We start from the raw sequence: 15,918 nt of genomic DNA on the forward strand, positions 1-15,918 counted from the left end.
CTCTTGGCCTGAGCAGCTGGGCGGGCGGTGGCCCTTTGCTGTGCTGGAGGAGCATTAGGAAGGCGCAGATTTGGGTGAGGGGGGAAATCGGTAGTTCTGCGTGGGATACATTAAGATGGAGATTCCCATTAGGTATCTAAGGGGAGGTAGATATTCAAGTCTGGAGGGTAAGGGGTGGTCCAGGCTAGGGATGTGAGTCTGGCAGTCATGAGCATGTAACAGGAGTTTGAAGCCACAGGACTAAGCGTTAGACATGAGAGGCGAGGCCAGAACACCACCCTGGGTGCGCTAACATTCCGAGGCTGGGGGAAGAGGGGTACCAGACAAGAAGGCTGAGAAACAGCATCCCGCGGGGTAGGATGGAAGCAAGGTGCGATGTCTACAAAGCTTAGTCTTCACGAGTTTTGAGGAAGGAGTGGCCATCCTTGCAAAAGCGTGAGTGGCCAAGTACAGAGAGGGGAGAGAGTTGGCCTCTGGCATCAGCAAAATATTGACCAAATACAGGTCACTGATGGCCTTGAGCAAGGCTGTTTCTATGGACCAAGTAAAACAAAAGCTGGATCAGAGTGGGATGAAAGGAGGTGGAGTCAGTGGGTACAGACAACTCTTCTGAGTTGTCTTCGGGAAAACGGGAGTAGAGAAACCGGCCAGGAAGACTAGAGGGGTCATGGGATCAAGAGAGGCCTTTTAAAAGGGGAGTGATATTAAGGCATGTTGTGCGCCAATGACAATAATCCCATGGAGAGGAAGAAAACGTTGATGCAGGAGAGAGAAAACAGAACCGCAGTGGGGTCCTTGAGGAGGCAAGAAGCAAATATAATTCACAAGTGATAGACTGATCTTGATAGATGAGAACGAAAACATTTCTTCCTAACAGAGGGGAAGGCGGCTGATATGAATACACATGGAGACTGGTTGCTTGGAATTGGAAGAAAGGTGGAGATGGAGCTCATGTGATTGCATCCGTTTTCTGAATAGTTAAGATACTCAGCTACAATAGAGATGGGGAGGGAGGGTTGAGGATTTGAAAAGAGCATAGAGGGACTTCCCTGGTGGTCCAGTGGTTAGGACGCCACAGTTCCACTGCAGGGGGCATGGGTTCGATCCCTGGTGGGGGAACTAAGATCTCGCATACCATGTGGCGTGGCCAAAGAAAAAAAGTTTAAAAAAAGTTTTAAAAAAGAGCATAGGGCTTTCCTGGTGGCACAGTGGTTGGGAGTCTGCCTCCCAATGCAGGGGACAGGGGCTTGGGCCCTGGTCTGGGAAGATCCCACATGCCGCGGAGCAACTAGGCCCATGAGCCACAACTACTGAGCCTGCGCGTCTGGAGCCTGTGCTCTGCAACGAGAGGCCGTGACAGTGAGAGGCCCGCGCACCGCGATGAAGAGTGGCCCCCACTCGCCGCAACTAGAGAAAGCCCTCGCGCAGAAACGAAGACCCAACACAGCCAAAAATAAATAAATTAATTAAAAAAAAAAAGCATAGAAGAGGTGAAGTAGCCGTCTCAGAAAGTGAGACAGCAAAGGTATACAAGACTGCCCAGCTACGTTCAATGCTGACGTGAGATTCTGGTCACAGGTGAACTTCGTCAGCACAGTTGTATGATTTTCCCCAGCAGTGTTAGGCTGCTCAGATGTGGGCATGGAATAAGCGAATACCTGCACTGTGATTTTGCCAGGTGGGTACAATACAGCGAGAGAGGGCCAAACAGGTAAGAGATTTGCAAGAGAGTGGTTGATGCGCTGGGTCATGGAATCCAAGCTGTGTGGGCAGGAGGAGACAACACGAGGGGGAGGTGGGTGATGAAAAGCCAAACAGGAACAGGAAAGAGGACCTGACAAGGTCAGAAGATACAGGTAATGGTCAGATACTGTGCTTGAAATCAAGACCTCAAAGGTGGAAGCATCACTGATGATCACAGGATGTGCATCTCAAATGCCTACTTTCTATACTACAGCGCTGAGCTTAGGGCCACCTACCACCCACTGGTCTATGTGTCCCTTGAGAACAGGGATCCTGCCTCACTTTTCTTAATGATGCTCAGCCCTGAGCCTGAATCTAGTACATAGTAAGTGTTTAACAGATATTTGTTGAATGAAAGAAAGGGAAATAAATCCTATATGAACGGCTGTGCTAAGTGTCCCTACCTCCTCAAAGAGGGAAATGAGTTCCTCTGAGTTTAGGGCAGAACAAAGGACAGAACGCAGGCCAGGTGGCTGAACCACAAGTAAAAAATTCCAGGTAGCTCCTTACAAGTTAAATGTTCTTCTCCAAGCTTTTATTCCTTAGAGCCTAGTGCTGACACTAGGACTGTCTCCGTGTGCCCACACTCTCCCTGAGCTGCTTCAGTAAGGACTTCCTTCTCACATCTGCACCTGGGGAAGGTTGGGGCAGGGGGCTGTAGGGAGAAGAGACAGGATGTGTAAGGGCCTGTAGAGGTCAGACACACAGGAGGGGAGAGTGGGGGAGGAGCCCAGGGCTAGTTCATGCCTTCAACAGACATTTCCTGAGCCCCTACCATGTTCCCATCTGTGCCAGGTGCTGGGGACCCCTAGCTGATTAAGACCTCAATCTTGGGACTTCCCTGGCAATATATCTGCCAAAGGACAACGTGGTCATCGTCCTGGTTTCAGGCCGCCAGGGCTAGTCTCTGCACCCAAGGCCACGTGGCCTCTGTGGCTTGAGCTGCATGATTGTCTTGTAAATGCCCTTGAGCACAGCAAGAGGGAGGGAAGGAGAAGGCAGCGAGGGCTGAGGGTCTAGGAGAGGGAGCGATGCTCAGCCCAGCTCATCACGCCGTCAGGCAACAGTCTAGTGTCTCTCCTCCCTGTCTTGTCCTCCTCCAACCCAAAGAGTGCAGGGCCAGACAAGGTTTTGTTGTTTCAAGTTTCAATCTGATCACTGCCTCTAGCGATATCTGTTGAGTTTGTTTACCCAGCATCCATCTCTCCAGCTCTTTATTAATCCCCCATTTCTCACCTTTTCCCCCAAATACTCTCACCTGAGAGATGAGCTCTAAGGTTGGTCATGTGAGTGAAGAAAACAAGGGGGCACCCGGACTTGAACCAGGGACCTCTTGATCTGCAGTCAAATGCTCTACCCCTGAGCTATACCCCCAGTTACAACTGTCCTGCTAATATCATTTCATGTGCCGAATCACGTTGCGTTAACACTGACAGTCAGTGGCAGAGATTAAATTTCAACTGATAAAAAAAAATTTTAAGCAATTTAGATCAGAGAAGAAACTGACTTCCAGAAATCCAAAAGTTATCAGGACTCTCCCTTTTCTTTGCTTCCTTCTCAAATCAGCTTTAATCTCTCAAACCAATCTCTCCACGCAGCTGATACCCCACCTCCAGCACCTCTAGGCTCACATCTCCACACCGTGGTTGCCAGAGAGAAAAGGGCCTAACTCTGAAAAGTCCTAGAGAAGGCCTGGCCTGGCTGGGTTCTACTGCAACCAGGGGACAGGGTACTTAAGTGGTATAACCATTTCGGGAGTGATGTCACATAAGAATGTATCTACTCCCACTCAGAATACACGTCTATAGTACAGGGAGGGAGGGTAAGCCCCCAAAAGAAGTCAGGGGCAGCCAAGACATGGCCCCAGCGGGCCACCTCTGCAGCTCTGGGCCTCGCCGGTCGAGTCTACCATCTAAGCAGGAGAGCGACCTACTGCTCCTGCGGCCTGGAGTCCTCAGAGGCCCTCCACAGCCACAGATTCCTTGACGGTGTTCACTCGTTTATCCAACAAGTACTTCGTAGGTGGCTACTGTCTGCCTGACCCTAACAACTGCACAGTTCCCGGCCTCAGGAGCGGACAGCCTAGAGGAGCTGTCTGACACGGCAACAAGTGATACTAACATGGTGAGAACCGGACGCTATGGGAACACAGAGAGAGAGAGAGCATTCATTAGAAGCCTGACCAGAGGCGGGGGTCATGACATGCTCCCCATTTGAAATGGGTTGTGCACTCTGAGGGGCTTATTTAATAGACAGGGGAGGTAGGGAAGGAATTCTGGGTGAAAATGGCACTAAGGACTAAGGAATCAGGTGAAGCTCTTGACAAGGTTCAAGAACGGCTGGTGCACACGGCTGGTGTTGGGTGAGGTGGGAGGGGGTCCTGGAGAGGAGATGGCACAGTCTGTAGGCAGCAGGACCCCCACGGGAACTGATGAGCCACGTGGGCCCTGGGTGTAACTCCAGGGAGAGAGAAGGGATAGTCAGACCCACCAATGTGTTGAGGCTGGAGCACTGACGGCACGTCAAGAAGTTGGGGTTCAAGTCCTGATGCCGTCTCCATGTTCTGAATGTCCTCTCTTATTCACATCATAGCCCACTTGGCAGACAAGATCTTTGGCCTTTCTATGCCTCTGTTTCCTCATCTGTTAAGTGGGGATTATAAAAGGCCCTACAATTGTGCGGATTAAATGAGACCCTTTAGAGCAGGAGTCAGCAAACTATAGCCCACAGCCAGGGTACAGCCCCAGGAGCAAAGAACGGTTTTGATATTTTCAAATGGCTGGAGGGTGGAAATGGTACAGAGTAAATGCTTAATAAACATTAGCTGTTATTTCTAATAATAATAATATATTGTGACATGTGACAATTATAAGAAATGCAAATTTCAGAGTCCATCAAGTTTCATCAGAGCACAGCCACTCTCACCCATCTGCAGCTGCTTTCCTCTACTAGGGTAGAGCTGAGTGGTTGCAACAGGGACCAAATGCCCGTAAAACTAAAAATATGTACTCTCTGGCCCTTTTCAGAATAGAATGTGCTGACTCCTGACTTCGAGTCTTTATAGAGTTCTGCCAGATACATAACAAATACTTAATAAAAAGTAGGTATTGCCGGTATTATTATAGCCATGGGCAAACACCGTTCACTGGGGAGTCCGGAGTCTCTGATTCCCTCACTTTGGGGCATCAGCAGCTCCAGCTCCCTCCTCTTCCCAGGCCTACTTAGAGCTGACCAACTGCTCCTCGCTGGGGCGGCGTGAATGGCGCGCAGGAACAGGGTTGGGAACGCGTCCTCGAGGAGCACGCACTGATTACACTGGTGGCAGGTATCTGGCCGTGACTCTCGAAATGACGAAAGCACATAACTCTGACCCAGAAACGAGACTTCTAGAAACTTAAAGACATATGCACATATTTGTGGAATGATGTTTGTGCAAGGCTATTCCACTGCACCATTATTTGTAATTCCAAAACGCTGGAAACAACCCAATTGTCCCTCATCCGAGGACTGGTTAAATAAGTCATGGAACATCCTGGAGTCGAATACTAATAAACAGCCACAAAAATGGTGATGCTCTTCTCTTTATGCACTGATACGGAAAGATGGACAAAGAAGAAACAAAACAGCAAGCTGCAGAACAATGTATGTACGCACCATATAGCGCCACCGTCAGTGAGGAACAAAGGAGGGGAGAAAATATATTTGCTTCCATATGCATAAAAATTCTCTAGAAAGATATATGGCCAACATTAGATGCCTGCAGGGAGGGGAAGTGGGGGGGGGGGCAGAGGTTAGATGGAATATTCCTGCACACCCTTTCCTACTGTTTGAATGTTGAACCATGCAAATGCATTCTTTATTTCAGTATTTCATTACCCATCTAAAAAAGAAAGTGTAACAAGAACAGAAACACAATGTAGCCCAAGTGTCACCATTTCTGTGATGCTCTCCCTCACCTCCACCCCCTCCCACTGGGCATCTATCCTCCACATAATCATGTACATTTTTTCGTACAAAAAATAAAAGTTATTAAAACATTCACAATAAAGATACTAGGAGTGATACAGTTCCCAAATCCGGCTGTTTTGTGTAAATTATAATAAAATGCAAATAAAAAAGGATGCATACTTGCAATTTCTAGCACCTTAACTTTACAGACCACTGGCTCTAGCACTAGTGTGATAATTTGTTTATTTATAGGTATCCCCAGTAGACTGAGCTGCTTGAGAACAACCACTATGTTATATTTGCCTCTGAAGCCCCATCGTCGAACACAGTACCTGGTACATAACTCAGGTTGAGAGAATCTTTCTGTGCTGACAAACGCCAATCCTGACAGAGCGCCTTCTCCAGCTCAGCAGCAGGGGGAGGTGAGGCACCTCCGGCACCCGCAGCATATGCAGATCCTGGTGCCGCATCCATAGAGAGAGGAGGTCTGGGGGCCATGTCTGCAGCCTCAGCCTGCCAGCCTCAGCTCATTCCTCCAACCGCTAAACCGTCCACCCTCTGCACAGCCACCAGCAATTTACCAGCTGCCTTAGTCTGCTTGGGCTGCCATCACGAAGCACAACAGACTGGGGGCTTTAAACAACAGTAGTTGATTTTCACACAGTTCTGAAGGCTGCAAGTCCAAGATCTAGGTGTCAGCAGGGTTGGTTTCTTCTGAGACCCCTCTCCTCGGCTTACGGGTGACCACCTTCTCACTATGTCCGCACAGGTCGTTTCCTCTGCATGTGCCGCACTAGTGTCTCTTCCTCTTATAAGGACACCAGTCCTATTGGATCAGGACCCACCCTAATGGGCTCATTTAACCTAATCACCTCTTTAGAGGCTTTATCTCCAAACATGACTACATTCTGAGGTACTGGGGGTTGGGACTTGAACCTACGAATTTTGGTGGGGGACACAATTCAGCCCATAACATCTACAAAATTAATCTGGTCACATCATTGCCTTCCAAAAACGTCTCTTGATCGATAACTTTTTTTGTTGTTGTTGTTTTGTTTGTTAGCTTGTTATCTAGCGCTGACATTCTAAGACAGCAAGGCTGGTGGAATGGGTGACCTCACCAATTGGCGCCAATTTCTAAAACCCATCTTAAGAATAAGGAACAATTACTGCTCCTTTTCCCTGCCTGGGTTTGACACAGGGTAGGCACTTTTTTTTTTTTTTAACGTCTTTATTGGAGTATAATTGCTTTACAGTGGTGTGTTAGTTTCTGCTTTATATCAAAGTGAATCAGCTATACATATACATACATCCCCATATCTCCTCCCTCTTGCGTCTCCCTCCCACCCTCCCTACCCCACCCCTCTAGGTGGTCACAAAGCACCGAGCCAATCTCCCTGAAGCACACTTTTTGTTAAATGAATGAATGTAGGACATTCCAGACCACCAATATCTAATGGCCGCCCACATCTCGCAACACCATGCCAGATTTTGTCCCCAGGACTACAGGGTACAGCTCTTCTGTTTCTGTGGTGCACGCAGGCAACTTTGACACCATCATGCTCGGGGACAGCCAGCCTAGTCACTTGCTCCTGGATGCCACAGTCTCTTTAAAATTGGAGCATAGTTGATTTACAATGTTGTGTTAGTTTCAGGTGTACAGCAAAGTGATTCAGTTATACACACACAACGCACACACACACGCGCACACACACACACACACACACGTATATTCTTTTTCAGATTCTTTTCCGTTATAGGTTATTACATAATATTGAGTATAGTTCCCTGTGCTATACAGTAGATCCTTATTGGTTATCTATTTTATATATAGTAGTGTGTATATCCCAAACTCCTAATTTATCCCTCCCCACCCCTTCCCCACTTGGTAACCGTAAGTTTGTTTACTATGTCTGTGGGTCTATTTCTATTTTGTAAATAAGTTCATTTGCATCTTTTTAGATTCCATATGTAAGTGATATCATATGATATTTGTCTTTGTCTGGCTTACTTCACTTAGTATGATAATCTCTAGGTCCATCCATGTTGCTGCAAATGACATTATTTCATTCTTTTCTATGGCTAAGTAATATTCCATGGTGTGTGTATATAATATATACATGTATATATATGTGTGTGTGTGTGTGTGTGTGTGTGTGTGTACCATTCATCTGTCAATGGACATTTAGGCTGCTTCCATGTCTTGCCTATTGTAAATAGTGCTGCAATGAACACTGGGTGCATGTATCTTTTTGAATTAGAGTTTTCTCAGGATATATGCTCAGGAGTGGGATTGCAGGATCATATGGTAACTCTATTTTTAGTTTTTTAAGGAACCTCCATACCATTTTCTATAGTGGCTGCACCAATTTACATTCCCACCAGCAGTGTAGGAGGGCTCCTTTTTCTCCATTCCCTCTCCAGCATTTATTATTTGTAGACTTTTTGATGATGGCCATTCTGACCAGTGTGAGGTGACACCTCATTGTAGTTTTGATTTGCATTTCTCTAATAATTAGCAATGTTGAGCATCTTTTCATGTGCCAGTTGGCCATCGGTATGTCTTCTTTGGAGAAATGTCTATTTAGATCTTCTGCCTATTTTTTGATTGGGTTGTTTGTTTGTTTTTTGATATTGAGCTGTATGAGTTGTTTGTGTATTTTGGGAATTAATCCCTTGTTGGTTGCATCATTTGCAAATATTTTCCCCCATTCTGTAGGTTGTCTTTTTTGTTTTGTTTATGGTTTCCTTTGCTGTGAAAAAGCTTTTAAGTTTAATTAGGTTCCATTTATTCACTTTTGTTTTTATTTCCATTACTTCAGGAAACAGATCCAAAAAGATATTGCTGCGATTTATGTCAAGGAGTGTTCTATGTTTTCCTCTAGAAGTTTTATAGTATCCAGTCTTACATTTAGGTCTTTAATCCATTTTGAGTTTATTTTTGTATATGGTGTTAGAGAACGTCCTAATTTCATTCTTTTAGATATAGCTGTCGAGTTTTCCCAACACCACTTATTGAAGAGACTGTCTTTTCTCCATTGTATATTCTTGCATCCTTTGTCATAGATTAATTGACCATAGGTGCGTGGGTTTATTTCTGGGCTTTCTATCCTGTTCCATTGAGCTATATGTCTGTTTTTGTGCCAGTACCATACTGTTTTGATGACTGTTGCTTTGTAGTATAGTCTCAAGTGAGGGAGCCTGATTCCTCCAGCTCCATTTTTCTTTCTCAAGATTGCTTTGGCTATTCAGGTTCTTTTGTTTCCATAAATTTTAAAATATTTTGTTCTAGTTCTGTGAAAAATGCCATTGGCAATATGATAGGGATTGCACTGAATCTGTAGATTGCCTTGGGTAGTACAGTCATTTTAACAATATTGATTCTTCCAATCCAAGAACATGGTATATCTCTCCATCTGTTCGTGTCGTCTTCAAATTCTTTCACCACTGTCTTATAGTTTTCAGAATACAGATCTTTTACCTTCTTAGGTAGGTATATTCCTAGGTATTTTATTCTTTTCAACGCGATGGTAAATGGGATTGTTTCCTTAATTTCTCTTTCTGATCTTTCATTGTTAAGTATATAGAAATCATCAGATTTCTGTGTATTAATTTTGTATCCTGCAACTTTACTGAATTCATTGATGAGCTCTAGTAGTTTTCTGTTACTGGCTGCCACACTTAATCAGGGCTCTGGAAACCAAGTTCCTATCATGCAGCCGAGTCCAGGCTCTCAGAGTGCAGCTGATCAAAATGTGCCAAGGGGAAAAGGTCCCTAAGACATATTCCTAAGTGAAAACAGCAAGCTGCAGAATGATACACAGTATGGTATGCGTGGTTTTTAACCCCTTTTAAACCTTTTTCCGCACTACCTACACGTATGAAAATGCATAAGGAAGGAGGCTGAAAGGCTACACACCAGAATGACAATAGTGGAGACCCTGGGGAGAGGGCTGGGGATGGAGGGTGGCCAGCACAGAGAGCCCTTCAGCTTCATGTGCATACATTTTCTTGGTGAGAATGTATTCTTGTAAGAACACGTTTGCAGAGTCAAAAAGCAAACACTTCCAAAGGTTAGAGGCTGGTTAGTCTGTTCAGAGGGATCTCCAACCTTGGTCCTCCAATGTGGACCTGCCTCCGAATCCCCTGAGGAACATGTTGGAACTTCAACGCCCAGACCTCCTGATGGAGAACACAGGATACACCTGTCCTAGAATTCCAGTAAGAGAAGCCTGCCCCTGGAAACACAAGTAAATAAAGCAATCTGCACACACTCTGTCAGCCCGCAGGTTTGAGCCAGAGTGTGTGGAAACAGCTCCCAGGAGCAGGGCCTGTCCTGGGGGTTAGGCAGGAAGCACAGCTCTCTCCTAATGAATCTGGAAAAGCTTACAGAGAGGGTGGAATGCAAGGAAGTAACTTCTGAAACATCAGGAACCTCCCAGACCACAGGATGGTAGCCGAGTCCCCCGAAGACCTCATTCCTCTGCCTCTCAATGCTCACTCGAGCCCCACTCAAGAGCAAAGCCCCGCTCCATGGCAGAGCTGAGCCAGGGCTGGGGACTTCTGAACCCGGGGCCCCTCGACCAGGCCCTGCATGCTCTGCATCTCCCTAGGAGCTTGTGAACAGCCCAGTCCTGACACGTCTGCTGTAGGGGCCCAGCCCTGGTGGCTACAGGCTGACTGCGGGGCTGGCCCAGCTCACTCCCTGCCCCACAGAGGAGGAAGCAACTCCCAGGTTCCTGCAGTAACGGCATTCACAGAGACAGGTCAGAAACCACAAGAGCAACCCTGCCTGCCAGCCCCTCACTCGCTGCTTCTTTTGTCCTGCTGTCGTGCCCCGTCCCGGCGGGAGTCTGAAAATGCCACTTTTAGCACCAGTCTTACATGCCAGCCACTCAATACCCTGGTCAATACCTACCTTCTTCCCAGCTCTGAGCTCATGGTAACTTAATTTACCTACTCGAAGGACCTGCTTCAAAGGCAAGGCTTTCTTCCTAAATAAAATGTCAGAGTCTAGAAAGCAAGGAACAGGTGTCTTGGCATGATTCCTTATGTCCTGAGAGAACAGGGCTCCTGGGTTCCTGTCCCCTGCTTCAACCAGGGTAGTCCCACTTTGCCCTGCATTGTTTCTAGCTGTCATTTAAATAAAGGGTTCCTTGCCTTTAAAAAGCTTTGAAAACTGCATATCAGATCCAGTGCTATTATTTGAAAGATAAAGAAAACTGAGCTCCTATTTGGTTCATCATTCATTTAATAATCACTCATTATTTGTTATTTACACACGTGCCAGGCACTGTGTTAGGTGCTGGGGACATTCCAGAAAGACTCAGTGCCTTCCCACAAGGAGACCGAAGCCAAGGAGAAGACAGAAGGAAGAAGGAGCTGGAGTGCACAGTGAGGGGCACCTGAGAGCAGGTGCTGAGAGACGCGGGGGCAGATACTGGTCAGAGAAGGTCTCAGAAGGAGGCCACCTTCCCGCCCATGTCTGCCCTCAGGACTCTGCCTGCTCTACGACAACCTTCTCAGTCTCAGGACTGGGTGTCTGGTCTGCCCTCTGCCACTCCCCCAAGCTCCCAGGGCCATCTCAGGCCACAGTGATATGTGTGCAGCAAGTGGCACAGGCGCTCCCTGGGCACCAGAACACCTGGGCCTGCCCTAACCGTCAGCTGTGTGACATCGAGCAGCTCATCCCACTCTCCTCTCCCTCTGTTTCTCCAGAAACACGGACCCCTGACACCAGGCTGCCCTCAGCAGGCAAAGGTGGGAGGCCAGGCTCCGAGGGCCTCCCCTCCCACCTCTGCAGCTCAGGCTCGGTGGCGGCACAGTCTACGAGGGAGGAAAACGGGCCCGTGTGCCGTAAGCGAGGTGACGGGGCTCAGCTCTGCAAGCCTGGAAGGGAGACCGCGCCGCAGCCAGGGGTCTGGCGCAGGATCTGCCCCTCCTCCTGATGTGCGGGAGAAAAGTGCCGTGTCTCAGGCGGAGCACAAGTGCTCCCAGGCTCCCCGGCCGGCAGTGCAGGTGACCGCAGCTGGGAGGCACATCCCGCTGCCCTCACAAGGAGAGAAGTGGAATCCAAGAGAGACAGGAGGAGCCCGAAGTCACAGCCCAGCCACCTCATTCGACAGACGGGGAAACAGGTCCGGGAGGGGGAGTCAGGCATGCCTGGAAGTCAGCTCTTCGCTGGGTGCACCGTCCACTCTGCAGGCCTCCCGCCGTCCCCGCTTCCACATACTCCCCGCCTCCCGTGAGGCCACATCTTCCCTCTCCCCATAGCCTCACAGCATGCTGGACGCCCTTCCCGAAGAGGAACCTTGGCGGCCAGGTGAAGGCAAGTAAGTCATTTGTTCTGGGCCTCAGCCCCCTTAGGAGGGGAGAGTGGACACAAGCCAGCTGCTTACCTGCTCAAAGCAGTGGGAGAATCCGGGTGTGCAAGCTGGGACGGAATGGGGGCGGGGTAGCTTGGAAAACTTAGATCTAATTGTGTCTTTTTACACAAGAACGTATGCTCATGCACACCTATTCTTAATCCACAGCCTGAAGAACTTAATACTCCAGGACTGAACCTCCTCTTTTGGGCCTGGGGCCCACAAAGAATCCTTCATTCAGTAGTTGTTCTGGGGTACTCACAGTGTGCAGAGTACAGCTCGGTGAGCCCGAGGGCTGCAAATACAGATAACGAGAGGCCCTAGCTCGCCAGCAAGTGAGAAGATGCGTGTGTAAGAGCTGCCTCTGGTGCTACATGAAGGGCAGACAGTGCGGAGCAGAGGCCAGCTCATATTTGGCCTCCGTGAGACCTCGGGCAAGACAGCTAACCTCCCTGCATTTCATTTCATAAAAACTAAAAACGAGAATCAAGGATACCTTCTACCTGCCTGAAGACAGAGGGCCAGTCAAATTATCTCAAAGTGCTTCCAGCTCTCAGATCCTAGAGGCTCATTTGATTCAATAAAGGATTTTATTCCAAGGACTTCAGGCTTGGAAGTCGCCCGGGCTGGCCCCTTACCCGGGCTCACCTTCACGACGTGCTCGCAGAGCTCCTCTGCCTGTCTCCCAGGCTGCCCCACTCCGACTCTAAGAAGCACGTGGCCCCATCTTCTGCAGTCGCCCACACCTAGAAGTGCAGGTCACCTGCGCCAGCGTGAGTCACCGGCCATTTCAGAGAACAGCTAAAACCAGCTCCAGTCTCCTCTTTTCTCGCCCCAAACCACAAGGCACCACTGGCCAAACCACTGGGCAACCGCAAAAGCATCTCCATCATGTTTACTTCAGATAAAGGGCAGAGGCCAGTGGCTAAAAGGACTCAAGACCAGGGCTCCTAGGTTCTCATCCCCTCTCCTGAGTGCACACACACGTCCTGTGAGTTCCCCTACTTGAGTTCATGCTCAGAGGTCTTCCTGGAGTAGCAGGCACACCACTGCTGCACAGCCACACACTCCCCAACCAACTCCACGCCATCCGCCACAGCAGACATCTCTGCCGTGTCACACCTTCCTCCTGAGGTTTTTCAAGCCCTTTAAAGTCAACTGGTGACTAGCATTAAGCACCAAGAGGTCAGGCCTTGGCAGCCACCGGGCTTCCCTCCACTATGAGTCTGAGGACCCCACTGAATCCAAGCAGGCCCTCTCCACCCACACCCAATTCCTGTACCTTGCGGGGCTCCCCTTGCTGCCTGTTCCTCAGAGACCCTCCATGTTCTCCAGCCACCTCTGCAGCATCCCGAGCTCCTGCAGCAGGGTCCCAAATTGCCCTCCAGCGGACTCTTTATCTCCACAGCCATCTTCTCACAGTCGGCCAGCTTCTTCTCAGCTGTCTCTGTTCACCTCTCCAGGCTCTGAAGTCGGATGGGCCCGGCGTTCCACCTTCCCCACAGCCTGAATGGCAGCCAAGATGGCCAGAAGGGAAATCTCTGCAGACTGGATCTGGGCCTCTCGTTGGAGGTCAGTCCCCACGTGCCATGCCTGCAACTAGACACAGGGAGGTGCGTCAGCCACCAGGAAAGGGGCCCAGAGCCATTCCCAGCTACGGAAATGTCAGGATCCCCTGGAATAAGGGGGAACTTCTTCCAGGTGCTAGAAGGCCTCACTGGTCAGACCTCCAAACAGACCCCACCCGGCAGACTGTCAAAGACAGCAGACACTGACCCCATAGAGCTCCTGTGGGAAGAATCTTGAACCAAGACCCAGGGGTAATGGTAAATGGTATGGCAAAGCATTACCATCATAAATGGACAGTCAGTATAAGAAATTTGAATCCCAGCCCTACCACATAATAGTGGTATAAACTTAGTCAATTATTTAACCAACCACTTCACCCAAGAACACAGCCCAGCAGGAAAAAGGAAGTGAGTGAGATCCAGAAAATTTCTCAGGGGACCAATGTACAGACAGATTGCTATTTCAGTTCCTGGGTGTTCTAGAGCAAACCTACTGCCCGCATTCCTGGGCACAGAGGTGAGCGAGGCCCTGTTGTTCTGGCCTTGGTGATGTGATTTCTACGGCACTTCCACCCTGACATTTACTAGTACGTGACCTCCTAACCTGCCTGAGATATCAGGTCCCCGTGACCCAGGTGCCTTGTCAACCAGCTTCAGGGTTGTCTCCACACTAGGAGGCCAGGTCCTAGCTGCCAGGTGATGGAGCCAGAGAAAGTCAAAAGCCAGCATTTAAGAGAAGTCAGAAGAAAGAAATATTTCAAAGAATATCCTGCCACGGGAAGTGGAAAGTGTACCGTGTATTACTAGAAGTAATAAGAAATTCATGAATGCCTCAGTGGGGACAACTGACATTTAATGGAAACGTTCCTGGAAATGGAACTCTGCTAGAACTTGACTCAACACCTATCCTGCCATTTGAATCCTGTGCATTTTGCGAGACTGAAATGCACTGTAGGTACGGAAAAGCACTCAGGGAGCATTATATTGGCACGTATTATATCACTGAAACAAATATAAAGGCTGTGGACCAATGATCATAATGCCTATAAACCAAAGACTGTGATTAATCCAATTCTGTGCACCTGAGGTCCCCCCAACACCTTCTCCATAAAAGCACTCAGCCAAGTGTCCCACACGTGCTAGGGACTGGCCACCACACACTTGTCCCTTCCTTCCTTCACAGCATAACTGTTCCACCTCTGAGTCTGGTCTCTGACCGGCATAAAGTGTAGCCTAGAGGGGGCAGACCCCACTTCCACAGATTAGGGACAAAACAGCTTATCTCGCCATAGTGCCCTGTCACAAATCTGGCATCCAGAAATGTATCTAAAACCATCTCAAAGTTATGTCCACCAGGAGATGACTCCTCTGCCTTCAGAGACATAGAAAAATCTCATCTTGATAGCTCGTCACGCAGGCCAGGGATGGCCTCAAACTTGAGCCTGAGCCACTAACCAGAAGTCCTCTATGACGCAGACCCCCTCCTAGCAGCAGTAGGAGGGACACCCTGGGCAATTTCAGAAAAGAGTGAGCAGACACCCAAATACATCCTGATAGGAATCAGAGTTCACACCTAGAAGAGCTTTGGCAAGACTGCTGACGGGAGGAAGCCAAGGGCCTAGACTGGAGTGGAAATAAGGTCACCAGACAATAGCACTGATCTTAGCTTGGGAAAGGGATGAGAATGGGGTCACGGTCTCCCTGAGATGATTTTAGGGCATGGAGGCTGAAAGACAGGTCCAGGAGGGGGGCCCTGGAGTGTCTCTGGAGTGAGGATGGTCACAGCCCATCCGCCCCACACACCCACCCTGAGCCCCTGAGCCGGGTCACAGAAGGTCAGGGCTGGCGGAAACCTCGGAAACATTGTGGCAAAGTCTATAGGCGAGCAAACCGGGGCCAAGAAAGGAGAAGGGATTTTATCCTGAGACCTCAGACAGCTCCCCTCAGGTCCTTCGGCCTCAAGCGTCTTTTTCCTAGACCCTCTACCCAGGCTGAGCCTCCCCAATTCCAGGAGGGGCGGGGTGAGGGCAGGACATCCTCTGTGAGTGCCGCCCTCACCGGAGCCGGGCCGCCTCGGCCACGGCCCTGCACTGTCCGGCCGGGCGGGGGAGTCGCCGCCGCCGCTGCCGCCGCCGCCGCCGCCGCCGCCGCCGCCGGGCGGCCCACACAGGCCAGCGCCCGGCCTCTCTGCAAGCTCTCTCGTGTTCTCGCGGCCGTCGGGCCGGGCTGCTCCGGACGCGCGGGAAAGAAAGGATCCGGACGAGCAGCAGCGCTGCCCCGAGCTACGAGCTGGG

General features: G+C 49.4%; 1 non-coding gene across 1 annotated transcript; it reads right to left on the minus strand.

Annotated features, from left to right (window-relative positions):
• Positions 1-3,045: 3,045 nt before the first annotated feature.
• On the minus strand, positions 3,046-3,117 carry TRNAC-GCA. Its single transcript has one exon. It is a non-coding gene; the product is annotated as a tRNA-Cys (tRNA).
• Positions 3,118-15,918: the final 12,801 nt, after the last annotated feature.

Source organism: Phocoena sinus, chromosome 9 (assembly GCF_008692025.1).
Source record: "Phocoena sinus isolate mPhoSin1 chromosome 9, mPhoSin1.pri, whole genome shotgun sequence".
Taxonomy (NCBI): domain Eukaryota; kingdom Metazoa; phylum Chordata; class Mammalia; order Artiodactyla; family Phocoenidae; genus Phocoena; species Phocoena sinus.